The following is a 12732-nucleotide window of genomic DNA, read 5'->3' as shown; positions in this document are numbered from 1 at the left end:
AAGTATACAAAATGTTCCATGTTTTTCAAACTTATTCACAAAATAAAATGAGGCAAGTACGTCATTTACTTGCAAAAGTAAAAGATGAGGTGCTATGAATGAGACAGACAAATTGGTTTCAAAACCAAATACATTGTAAATGTCAAAGAATTGTGTGCATCCATACTGAAAAAGGATGGAAGTGAGAAAATTAGAAACTCTAGTTTCTCAAAGAAAATTTAAGCAAAGGACCAGACTGGATCAGAAAATGGGCTAACAGCTCTCTGAAGGCCATTCCTTGTTTATCTTTGTGATGGTGTGACTGCAATTCGGACAGGTTTTATTTAGTTCACCTCACTTTCACTTCACGTCTGATCACCCACGCTGGAAATGGAACTGCTATTACCTGTGTATTTTATGGATGGTTCATGGGTCTGTATTTATAGACATGAAGATCCTAGAAAATAATTTTCTTTGACTTCAAAATTAAATCAGAAACCTCAATATAGAGGAGGAGTGGCCCATTGTGACATTGATGATGTGTAACATGCCTTACATATCTGGCATTGGCCTGGGTAATGTGAGAAATTGGGGCCCCTTTTCTCCAATATCTACCAGATATCTTGTCTCCAATATCAAGAAGCTCAAGGCTTCTTCACATGGCATTTTGATTCCAAGAGAATTATGAACCTTTTGTACGTTTGCTCTAATAGATTGTATCGAATCTGCTTTGCTCCATTTGGACAGGTCATCCATCCATCTCTCTCTCTCTCCCTCTCTCTCTCTTATCTACCTATATATGATATAATATCAATTAATGTGGCAAATTTAATAGGGGATGAGGGGTAATTGAATGACCTAGGATATAGTCAAATGAACTCTTTGGCCATTGGAGATTATGCCACAGCTTGTATAGGGAATATTCTTCCTTCTGGGAAATTCAGAGAGGTGCCAGGGATCATAACAAGCCATAGCACATATGCTGACAGCAAATAAATTCAGTTGGTATATATAATAACCAAGTATATCGGCTCCTGGGTAAGTGTGCTTTTTCTAATGTCCTGGGGTAATTTTGCTAAAATCCAAAAATTGACCAGATAGTTCATGATGTCCTAAAGCTATATCAGGCATGTGGCCCATTCCTTCCCCTATAACAAGTATGTGTTTATACATATGCATGTTTGTTTAAAAAAATTATTTACTAGCTTTTTTCATAAACTACTGGGAGTCTTATACATAATGCATGTGATGAACTAAATAATAAACACCTAAATAAAAGAAAAAGAAAAATTTCTAAAAATCAAGATTAGGAAAAATTTGAATTATATTAAAAAACCAAGCAGGAGAAAGAAGAAAATAAAAAACTTATTCAAGAGTGAGAAATCCACACAGTAGCTATGGTTTACTTTCCTGGTGGGTGAAGCTAAATGAGAAGAATATGCCAATTCAGGTCTTCTCTTTAAGCATAGAAAAATTAAATAGCTATTGTTCCAGTTAATAAATTTTATCTGTGCTGTTTGGTTCTAAAGTGCTAAATTTCATTTTCATATCACTCTTTGAGATAAGGAAGGCAAGTTCTTACCTCAAACTATAAGTGAAAAAAATGCAGGGACAGAGAAATTAGATGCCAAATCCAGAATCACACAATTACTTACTAAAAGCTTTGGAATGAAGGTAAGTGTATTGGTTTCTGGTCAAGTGTACTTTTCCTAATGTCCTAGGTTCATCTCTTTCTTGAGGACTAGAGAAGGAGCACCTACACATTGTCTGGGGTTAGAGGAGGCTGGTTTTGCTTCCTGAGTGTCAGATGACACCAAGATGGACCAGGCTAGCAGAGCTTGTGCTCATATGTCTTATAGGCTACCTTCACAGCATCCCATATAGTACAGAGGATAGGGGCTCAACAAGTACTTGTTGGGTGATTAAATACAGTTGCCTTCCTATAGCATTCATAATCTCTAATACAAATTAGTAGGGTGAGACACCATGAAAGAATACTATTCTTTTAATGAACTGCTAGACTTTCATTGTCAGTGAGTTAGGAGTAGATATGAATAAGCCTATTGTTAATTGTTGAAGCATGCTCATCGCAGTTCATTTGGCCATGACCCTAGCTTGTTTTTCCTGACCTCTTTCAATGTATTAGTAAAATCATTTTTTATTTACTTAGTCTATAATAGACTATTTCTGAGGACAGTATTTTGATGGAAAATAAAAAAAATAGAGGCATATCTACATTGCTAACCCAGCTATAATAAAGCAGCTGAACATCAAATACTTCCTTAAGATGTGCCAAAAACCAGCCTGATCTCACCTGGGCTCAGGATGGGGTCTCAGATGACCTCACTCACATGTCGACATTTGGTTGGGGTAATGGGAACAATTGGGACCCCATGTTTTAAACATGTAGCAGATAGTTTAGGCTTATTTACACAGCATTTGGATTCCAAAAGTCAAGAGAATAAAAATCAAAAAATAAAACCAAGTGTTTTACAGGCCTCTCTGTGTACGCATAAGGTTTGTTAATGGCAAGAATTAAAAATATTGGGGTCTGTATATTTTTTTTACTTTTTATTTTTTGACAGGCCTTCTATACTGAATGCTAGCATTATTTCATATTTTTCTTCTAATTGCCTTGTATTGATTTATTAAATTAACTTGGCTCTTTTGTATTAAAGATAGAAATCGAATAATAATGTATTGAAGAGCTATTATATATATATATACTGAGCTCTCTATTCTCTTCCATGGATATATATATAGGCACTGCACTAGGTGATAGGAGAGGTTAAAAAGGGCCCTTACATAATTCGATTAGTTTAAAATATGTGGTGGTCTCCTTGATGAGATCATGAGATTGTTGTCAATGTTTTCAAATTTCTTTATTGGCTGGACAGATTTTGCAAAAGAGAAACTCTACTGCTGCTAACTATTCTCTGAGACCTAGAAGACCTTCATCCATACATGCAACAAAGCAACAGAATGTGGACAACCCAGTGCTATAAAGCCAGAGCTGCTGCTAGAGTGGGGTTAAGGCTGAGATCAAAAGCAAACAAATAAATAAATATTCCTTACCTGTGGCCTCCCCTTCACTCACATTTTTCAACTGTTTGTTTAAAATTCAGTGGGCATGAGAAGAAACTGATTTTCTATTAGAAAGTCTTTATCAAAATCTGAGGGATTTATTATGCACACACAGCGTGAAATGGACCTTTGAACTTATTTGAGTTTGTCTTCATTGTACTTTTTCCATTTGATAGTATTCATCACTGAATCTCATTTGGTGATCTCTAGACATCTAAATACTTTATAAAAACAGGGGAGATATAAAACTACAGTCAAAAGTATGTTATAGATGAGGACTATAGAGTCTTGTGGTTTAGCAAGTAGAATATAGAATTGATTCTCTACTTGCCATCCAAGTTCTTCCGTTTGCCCTTTGTGCAAATTATTTAACATTTTTAAGCATCGGATTCCTCCTCTGAAAAATAAGGATGATGGTTTCAACCTCAAAGCATTGAGGCAAGTATTAAAGGACATAACGTATGAAGATTTCTTAATATACACTCAGTACTCAATAAATTAGAGCTGTTGTCTTTAGTTTTATTCATGACAATGTTCTGGCCACTATAAACTTACATTTCTTTAAGTGTACGAATTTAATGAAATGATTTTTGCTTGTGGACAAAACTTAAAACAATACTGAGAGAAGTAAAATTATATTTCTCATAGAATGTAAACTCTTATTTTTAAATCCATATTTTATGTGAAAATCTGCAGGAAAAATTATTTTTAGCATCTGAATAAATATGTTCCAGAGGCTATTTTTGAGTTTGGACTCCTACCTTCAAGGTTTTTAAGATGTTATCTTTTTAGAGAAGTTTTAGGCTTACAACAAAATTGAGAAGGAGGTATAGAGACTTTCTATATATCCCTTGCCCCTATACATGTAGAGTGTCCCCCATTATCAATACCCCTCAAAAGAATAGTATACTTTTGGGATGCCTGGGTGGCTCAGTCAGTTAAACATCTGCCTTCTGCTCAGGTCATGATCCCAGGGTCCTGGGATTGAGTCCGGCATCAGGCTCCTTGTTCAGCGGGGAACATGCTTCTCCCTCTCACTCTGCCTGCTGCTCCCCCTGTTCATGCTCTCTCTCCCTCTCTCTCTCTCTCTCTGATAAATAAATAAATAAACAAACAAACAAACAAACAAATCTTAAAAAAAAGAATAGTACACTTTTTACCAAGGATGAACCTACGTCGACACATTATAATCATCCAAATTCCCATAGTTTACCTTAGGTTCACTGTTGGTGTTGTATATTCAAAGAGTTTGGACAAATGTATAATGGCATATCCATCATTATAATATCATAGTTTCACCTTGTTGGATAGTTTTGTTTTTTTTTTTTTTTCATTTAGTAATATGCATTTAAGGTTCCTCCATGACTTTTCATGGCTTGATAGTTCATTTGTTTTTAGGACTGAGTAGTATTCCTTTGTTTATATGTACCCCAGTTCATATATCCATTCACCTACTGAAGGACATGTTGGTTGCTTCTACATTTTAGCAATAATGAATAAAGCTGCTGTGCAGATTTTTATGTAGACTTAAGTTTTCAACTCCTTTGGGTGAATATGAAGGAGCATGATTGCTGAGTTGTATAGTAAATATGTTTAGCTCGGTAAGAAACTGCCAACTGTCTTCCAAAGAGGTTGTACTATTTTACAGTCTCACCAACAGTGCATGAGAGCTCCTGTTGTTCCATATCCTCACCAGCGTTTGATGTCGTCCGTGTTCTGGATTTGGGCCATTGGAGTATGTATGTAGTGGCATGTTTCGTTGTTGCTTTGATGTACATATCCTGATGACGTGTGGTGTGAAACATCTTTTCATATGCTTATTTGGCATCTGTATCTCTTCTTTGGTGAGGCATCTCGTAAGCTCTTTGGTCTATTTTTTAATCAGGTTGTTAGTTTTGTTAATGTGGAGTTTTAAGAGTTCTTTGTGTGTGTGTGTGTATATATATATATATATATATATTTTTTTTTTTTTTTTTTTAAGATTTTATTTATTTATTTGAAAGTGAGAGAGAAGGAGAGGGAGAGCACAGAGGGAGAGTGAGAGGGAGAAGCAGAACACCCACTGAGCAGAGAGCCCAACATGGAGCTCTATCCCAGGACCCTGAGATCATGTCCTGGGCCAAAAAAGTTGTTTAACTGACTGAGCCACCCAGGCGCCCCAGGAGTTCTTTGTATACTTTGGATGACAGTCCTTTATCAGATGTATCTTTTGCAAATATTGTCTCCCAGTCTGTGGCTTGTCTTCTCATTCTTTTGACATTTGTCTTTCACAGAGAAGAATTTTTTTAATTTTAATGAAGTTCAGCTTATCAATTATTTCTTTCATGGATCATGTCTTTTGTGTCACATCTTAAAAGGCATCGCCATACCCAAGGCCATCTAGGTTTTTTCCTATGCAATCATCTAGAAGTTTTATAGTTTTGTGTTTTATATTTAGGTCTCTGATCCATCTTGAGTTAATTTTTATAGAGGGCATAAGGTCTATATCTAGATTTATCTTTTTGCATGGGGACATCTAGTTGTTCCAGCACCATTTATTGAGGAGACTGTCTTTGCTCCATTGTGTTGTCTTTGCTCCTTTGTCGAAGATAAGTTGACTGTATTTATGTGGGTCATTTCTGAGCTCTCTCTTCTCTTCCATGGGGCTATTTGTTTATTCTTTTACCAATACCACACTGTCTTGATTACTGTTGCTATTGTAAGTCTTGAAGTCAGAAAGCATCAATCCTCAAATCCGTTCTTCCCCTTCAATCTACCTTCAATTTTAACTCGATCTCATGTCTCATGAGTAAAAAAGCAATTCATCCTAGGTGTCCTTTTTTTCAACATAACAGAAGCAGCAAAACATTTTCTAAGCTCTATTTGATACTTTATCATATAAAAAATTTGAATTTCAGGTTGCCATTGAACATCACATATTTTTATTAACATAATGATATAAAAAATTCCATATAGTGCCTACAAGACATTAACTTTTTCATGGAATCTGTATAGCAGTTTATATTCTGAAAAATATGATCTACAGGTTGAAATAACTTTGACGGTCATTTTAAAAGTATTTATCTATTGAAGATATAGGCTTAGATATACCCATTACATCTTCTAACATTACTGATTCCTTAAATTTTAAAGTATTATTTAACTAACACAAATTATCAAAAAGTCTGTAAGCATATATGTTGTCTACATGTATAAACTTTCTTCCCTGAGAATCCTTGTGACTATTTCCCTCCCTTTTGTTGTGCAATGCATATTCTACAATCGTGGACCCAGATGCCTTGCCCTGGATGTACTGACAAGCAATATATAAAAAATTATGCAGTTGCAGATATTACTGAACTGTGTTAATCAGTGCTTTCTCATTAATTTTCCTCCTCCTCTCATGACATTTACCATTTCCTCCAGACTGGCATTCCCAGATTTGACTCATTTTCTCTCATGCTCTCTCCATTAGTGTGAGTTATTTTATTCAGCTTTATTTGCCATAGTAGTTGTTAATCCATAGTAGTCTGTAGCCTCTCTCTTTTCCTTACTCCCTTCTCTATTGTTTCCACTCATTTCTCAAATCTCTCCCCATGCACAGGTCCCCAGGCTTTCCCTTACTTTGGTAGAGCACTCAAGTATGTTCTCTTTGAACTTTAGGTCTCCTCAGTAATGACTGGTGCCCGTGAACACTTTGGGTATTGGGATTTCAGGTTAAAGGGGACCTATTATGTAATCATAAATAAATCAGTTAGTTCAAAGTGATTGGGTGAGTGACTCAGTGAAGACTGAAACTTAGTTTACTCAAGATAGGCACAAGGGGAAGCAATATAAACCTAACCATAAAAATTTTGCTTTGGGATTATATCCTCTTAGAACATGTCCACTCTCCCTAGGACACCATTCCAAGGTAAATCTGGATTTTTTTTCTAATTTTTTAGTTTTGCAACTATCCAATTAATATATAACTCCTTAGGCACAATGTTAATGTTTTATACTGAGAAGACCCCCAAAAGTCTTGAGGTTGTGTCATCATGGGTAGCAGGGTGCTCACCTCCTTTAAAATGGAAATCGATCCTCTGTAAAATGATGATAATTATATATACTTCAGAAAGTCTTCTGGGGATCACAGCATTAAGATCAGAATACTACCATAAATGTTACTGCCTCCACTATTTTCCTATTTGGAGAAAAAAAAATATCCTATGGCATATTAAAAGCATAGGTGTTGATGTCAGTGAAAGCCTCGGTTTGAGTATTAGCTCATGGGACATACTTGTGATCTGATCTTACGTGTGTTACTTACACCACATGACCAGGCCTCTCATCCAGAAAATGAGTATCATAATATTTATCTCTGTATTATAAGACATCAATGTCAGTGCTAAGGACAGAGTCATATCCTCTGATTCTCCTTTTGAGCATAGTTTTGCAGCAAAGAGTAGAATCCACTAAACACGTTGATTGATTAATCCCTGTATCTTTGAATGCATCATTAAAAAACACTAACTAGGTCATTAGACTGTAGTAGATAAAAGAAAAAAGAGATACATTTAATAGAGATGTTGACACAAAGCAATTTTTCAAAAATGTTCATGTATCTATGTAATAATTATGATTAAATAAAGTTTTACTTTAAAAACTAAGTTTGGTAACTATATTTAACAGAAAATAAAAGATTTAAAAAGTTCTAGTTAATTTAAAGGATTTAAACTTGAAGTTAGTTTGTAGATAGAACTTGAAGTTCATTTTGAGAGTAATTTAAGATTACATTAAGGTCCTCGAGATGGAACTCAAAGAACAATTTTTCTGCTTAAAAAATATTGTTACTTTTTTTTTACATAAAAGCATTTCATTTTGTAATAAAGTACTGAAAAGAATATTTTTCTTCTTTGGGTTAAAACTTATACAGGATTCCCATGTTTCTCTTCCCAATTCCTTCTTATTATGGGGTGTCATAATGAGATAGTCTACCACAGGTAACTTTATCCAGAATCTTTTCATTTACCCACAGACTGTACAATGAGCCCTATCTTTGGAAGATCTGCTTTTGAAGATATCTCATACATTTTGTTAAGGGCTGTGGTGTTGGTTATGACCCCTAATAAGCAACACATCCCTGTTCATGTTGTCTCTAACATTGGATTTAGAAGAATCTCCCGTATTATTCCTTAATCTGTTCAACCTGAAATATGATCTTCAGGTCTGGATTTATGTAACTCTAGGTAAACTTTAAAAATTGTATGCACATTTTTGCACATATTTCCAGTAATAAAATTATAACATGAACCAAGGACCACATCATCATTACATTTACTCATGATAATATAACCTTTAGGCTTAATTGTACAATTTTTTAAAAATTTCTATGTACCATTACAAGAACTTAATTTTGTAGGGCATTTTTATAGGGCAATTCTTTTTGTCTTTCTGCATAGCTTTTGAAAAGAAAGAAGCCCAAAGAAAATCATTATCTTAGAAAAAAATGATTCTTTCAGTTTGTCTCTACCTAACTCCAAAATGTCCATATTAAAACTGATGAATGAAGTCATCATAATATTGCTTTCAAACATCAGGAAATTTGACAGATGGTTGTCACAATTGTTCCACTTTTTTTATTCATGTGTTGCAGTCTAAAGTAAGAATGACTAATATTTTAATTGAAAACATTTGGCAAAAAGAGAAATTCACATCATATACATCTTTATTGCGTCTGTTCAGATGTTATCAAAGTCAGCATTCATTTGCAAAAGTCAAGTTCCTCATGCCCGTCCTGAGAAGACTGTGGATACAATTCTGCCAGTGCTTATTGGGCTGACATTGCAGCCATTGGGTGTGGATATACGCACGGATACACCATGTCTTCCTCCTCAAGGATTTCACAGTCTGATGGAGAAAAAAACACAGTTTAATGTCATTTAATGCAATATGTGCTAAGAAAGACACCTGTATATTCCAATGCTGATCAAAAAGCTAAAGAAGTGATCTCAGATTGACTGATGGCGTTAGCAGGTGGTAAGATGGATTTGATGCAGGACACATTTTCTAAATGATTTTGTGTGTTACAGGGCAAAGAGAAAACATGTTGCCCATGAAATAGGAGATAGTTGGGAAAAGGCAGTTTGATCATGAAAGGTACAAGAAACAATACTGAGGAGAAAATGTGGATGGGATAAGCCCACCATTTGCATCGACATGGATGGAACTGGAGGGGATTATGTTAAGTGAAGTAAGTCAAGCAGAGAAAGACAATTATCATATGGTTTCACTCATAGGTGGACCATAAGCAATAGCACAGAGGACCATAGAGGAAGGGAGGGAACTCCAAAGGGGGAGAAATCAGAGATGGAGATGAACCATGGGAGACTGTGGCCCGAGGGAAACAAACTGAGGGTTTCAGAGGGGAGGAGGTAACAGGGTGATGGGTATTAAAGGAGAGCCATATTGTGATGAGCACTGGGTATTATACTTAACTAATGAATCATTGAACACTAGATCAAAAACTAATTATGTACTCTACAGTGGCTAACTGAACATAATAAAAAAAAAAAAAAAGGAAAAAGAAAATGTGGATGGGAAATAAATATAAAATCCTCCCCCACCGAATGAAAGTAGAGAACAGGAGCCTTGGAGAGATGAGAGCTTGAAATAGAACATACACAAATAGGGAAGGATTTGAATTTGATCCACAAATGCAGAACAGTCCTCAATAGTCCCAAGCCAACTTTTCAAAATTGTATAAAAATAAACCACAATTAGAGCAATTTATCACCCATTTGTTGTTGCAGCCAACATTCAGATACTTATTAATATCTTGCATTCTTGAAGCGTTTATTGAGTGCCTACTATGTTACTAGATCCCAATAATTCAATGACAAATTAAATCAAGTTTGAAGCCAAGTGAGGCATTGATGATGCATATCAACTTAGAAATAACAATATCTTAATTTTTCCTATTTATGGAGTATATTCCATGTGTAGAGCACTGTAGCATGGTACAATATGGACCAATGCTGTCATGCTGCTTAAAAAAAAGAAAAAAAACAACACACACAGCAAGTTATATCTGGTACTTGTTTTCAGTTGCCTGTAGTTCTAGAATATCACATCCTGATGAAAGATGCTATTGTGTAATAGCAAAACTAACTTTTTAAAAAAGGACACAGAGGGGAAAAAATAAGTCTTCGAGAAATTCCAAGGCATAAAGGAATGATCATCCCAACCAATTCTTTGGAAAGAATATTTGTTGGAAGTGGTTGGCAGCCAAGTGTCACAAGAAGGAGATATTCCAAGGACATGTTAAAGTAGAAATTCAAGAAAAAAAAAAAAAAGAGGTATGATAGGGTCACAGAATAAGCCTTGACACAAATTATGTGAAAAATGCTATTTGCCACATATACTTAATGTGCAATTAGAAACCTAATTTTGGCTCTCTTTGCCTCTCAGGACTATTATGAGTTTGATGTGGCACACAGGTGTTAAAGTACCCTAAAAATGTTAAACATCAGATAAATGGAAAGGTTTATTATTAAAAATTAAACTTAACTGCATGAGGAAATGCCACAAGTAGACACACGTGCAGAAGGGCTGTCTTCAAGTATGAGGCTATGGGGAATGAACCAAGGATGAAATATCAGTCTTAATTGTGCCCACACATAAAGCCATTGCCACCAGCAGTGCTTTTATCAAAATGGAGCATAATCAGTCATTAGCAAACAATTTCAAATCACTGCAAGAAAATCATGTGACCTTGCTGAAGAGTCATTTTGCAACATCTTTAAATGTATTTTTTTCCTGGTGGATGATTAAATAGCCTGTTAATCTCCTTTTGCTATGAGTGATTGAAGGACACTGAGTCAAAATTACAATTTAGACAAGAAGAGGAAATCTGCACTTATCTTTCAATATCATATGATATGTTAAATGATGATTTACACCCCAGTCCTTCTTGGCAGGATGTACTCTTCCTGGAGATGTCTGTCTGTGGAAATAGCATATGCCTTTTTTTTTTTTCCTGGAGCCAGTATCAGCTCTCTATGAGGCAGAATCCTTAATTTCCTTTAGAATTAGAACCACTCTACTATCCGAGACAGCTGGCAACTAATAACCCCACCAAAATGGTTGGAGATGTTTGGAAGATGCTCCCCACAACTAATGTCTTAAAAACTTTATACTCATTTAACAAATATTCATTAAATATTAACTCTTTTTGCTGAGCACTATAGATCACACAACACACAAGGATAAACCTCAAGGATCAGCTGGTAGGGGAGATAATTCATATATATCAGTGTGTTAAGATAATAGTTTGTATTGAACATCTTTTCTTGTTACCCTTTCCAATCTTCCTTGAACCTTGAAGTTCCATTCTGACCCTCCACCTCCAAAGTAGCCAAATAGATTTAATACACCAATTAACTTGGATGAAATTTTTTGCAGAAGAACAAAGGAAAGACAAAGTGAAACTCTTGAGTCTTATGTTCAAATGATATGATCCACTGAGTTATTAGACACACACATACACACAAATTAAAAAGAAAAGGGAAAAAAAATCTATGATCCATATTGTAATCTCCCAGCCAAAACTAGTCACAGGATCCATTGGCTGAGTGAGAGAATGAGGCCAAGGACCATACAAACTGGAATGGACTCACCAAGGACAGCCCTCTCAGCTCTGCTCCATGAGCCCAGTACGTAGCTCCAGAGCCGGCAGAGCTGTTTAGCTCCTTGAAAACCACGTCTTTATGCAGATAAATGTGTATAATGCCTGTGACAAAGAGTCAAATTAGTTGTTCTTTTCCTTGCCATTTGATGAAGACAGCCAATGTACTACAGCATGTAGCTTTTTAATCACTCATATTGCTCAAACCCTCTCCCGACCACCATATCCTTCCCATGTGGACAAGCCTCCTTTCCAAAATCCAGGACAGATGATGGAGTCCTAGACTCCAAGAAAAATGGCAGTGACAAGAAAGAAAAAAATCCCCATAACTAAGGAGGATAAGATTTAGCAGAACTAACTCAAGATCTTCCACTGAGTTGAGGCAGTGGTAAAACTAATGTCCATTGGACATGAGGGTTTTCCTAAGTGTAGTCCATGGAACATCGATATACTATAGGATCACAGGGTCCTTATTATATATATATATATTATATATATATATATATGTGTGTGTGTGTGTGTGTGTGTGTATTAATTTCATAGTTAAACAAGTTTTCAAACACGTTATATTCTAAACACCTCCTTGACTATCTTAGAGCCCCAAGAAATAAATACTAGGGAGAAATGACAATTTCTCAAATGTAAATGATCCTAGAATTCTTTTTCAAAAAACACCAGTCTGACAGTATGCTAATGATGCTTCATGTAATGCAGTTTACAAAACATGTATTCAGCATTAAATATATTGCACATGTACTATGAGTTAAATGTGAATCTAAAATAATAAACTAAGAAGCAATGTGAGCCTTAACATTTGATGTAGATCAAATGTTATGGAGGTTCAAAGGAGATAACTCTCATTCTAGCCAAGGCAAATGGGGGATGTTTCAGGGACATGGCATTTAGGCTTGGACTTGAAATCATCAGACAGCTTTTGGACATTTGGAGGTGTGGGGGGCAGAGAGAAGCCATGCTAAGACAAAGGAATAGTAGGAGCATAGGTACAGCCTTGAAAAATAGAACCA

At 35.6% G+C, this 12732-nt stretch overlaps 1 protein-coding gene across 2 annotated transcripts in view; it reads left to right on the top strand.

Moving 5' to 3' along the window:
* The window catches only part of DPP10 (dipeptidyl peptidase like 10), a 1380361-nt gene that overhangs the window by 471296 nt on the left and 896333 nt on the right, over positions 1 to 12732 (top strand). The gene's annotated exons all lie outside the window — the stretch shown is intronic.

This window comes from Halichoerus grypus, chromosome 4, assembly GCF_964656455.1.
Source record: "Halichoerus grypus chromosome 4, mHalGry1.hap1.1, whole genome shotgun sequence".
Taxonomy (NCBI): Eukaryota; Metazoa; Chordata; class Mammalia; order Carnivora; family Phocidae; genus Halichoerus; species Halichoerus grypus.
The sequence above is the reverse complement of the archived record's forward strand: the minus strand, read 5'-3'. Positions and strand labels throughout refer to the sequence as shown.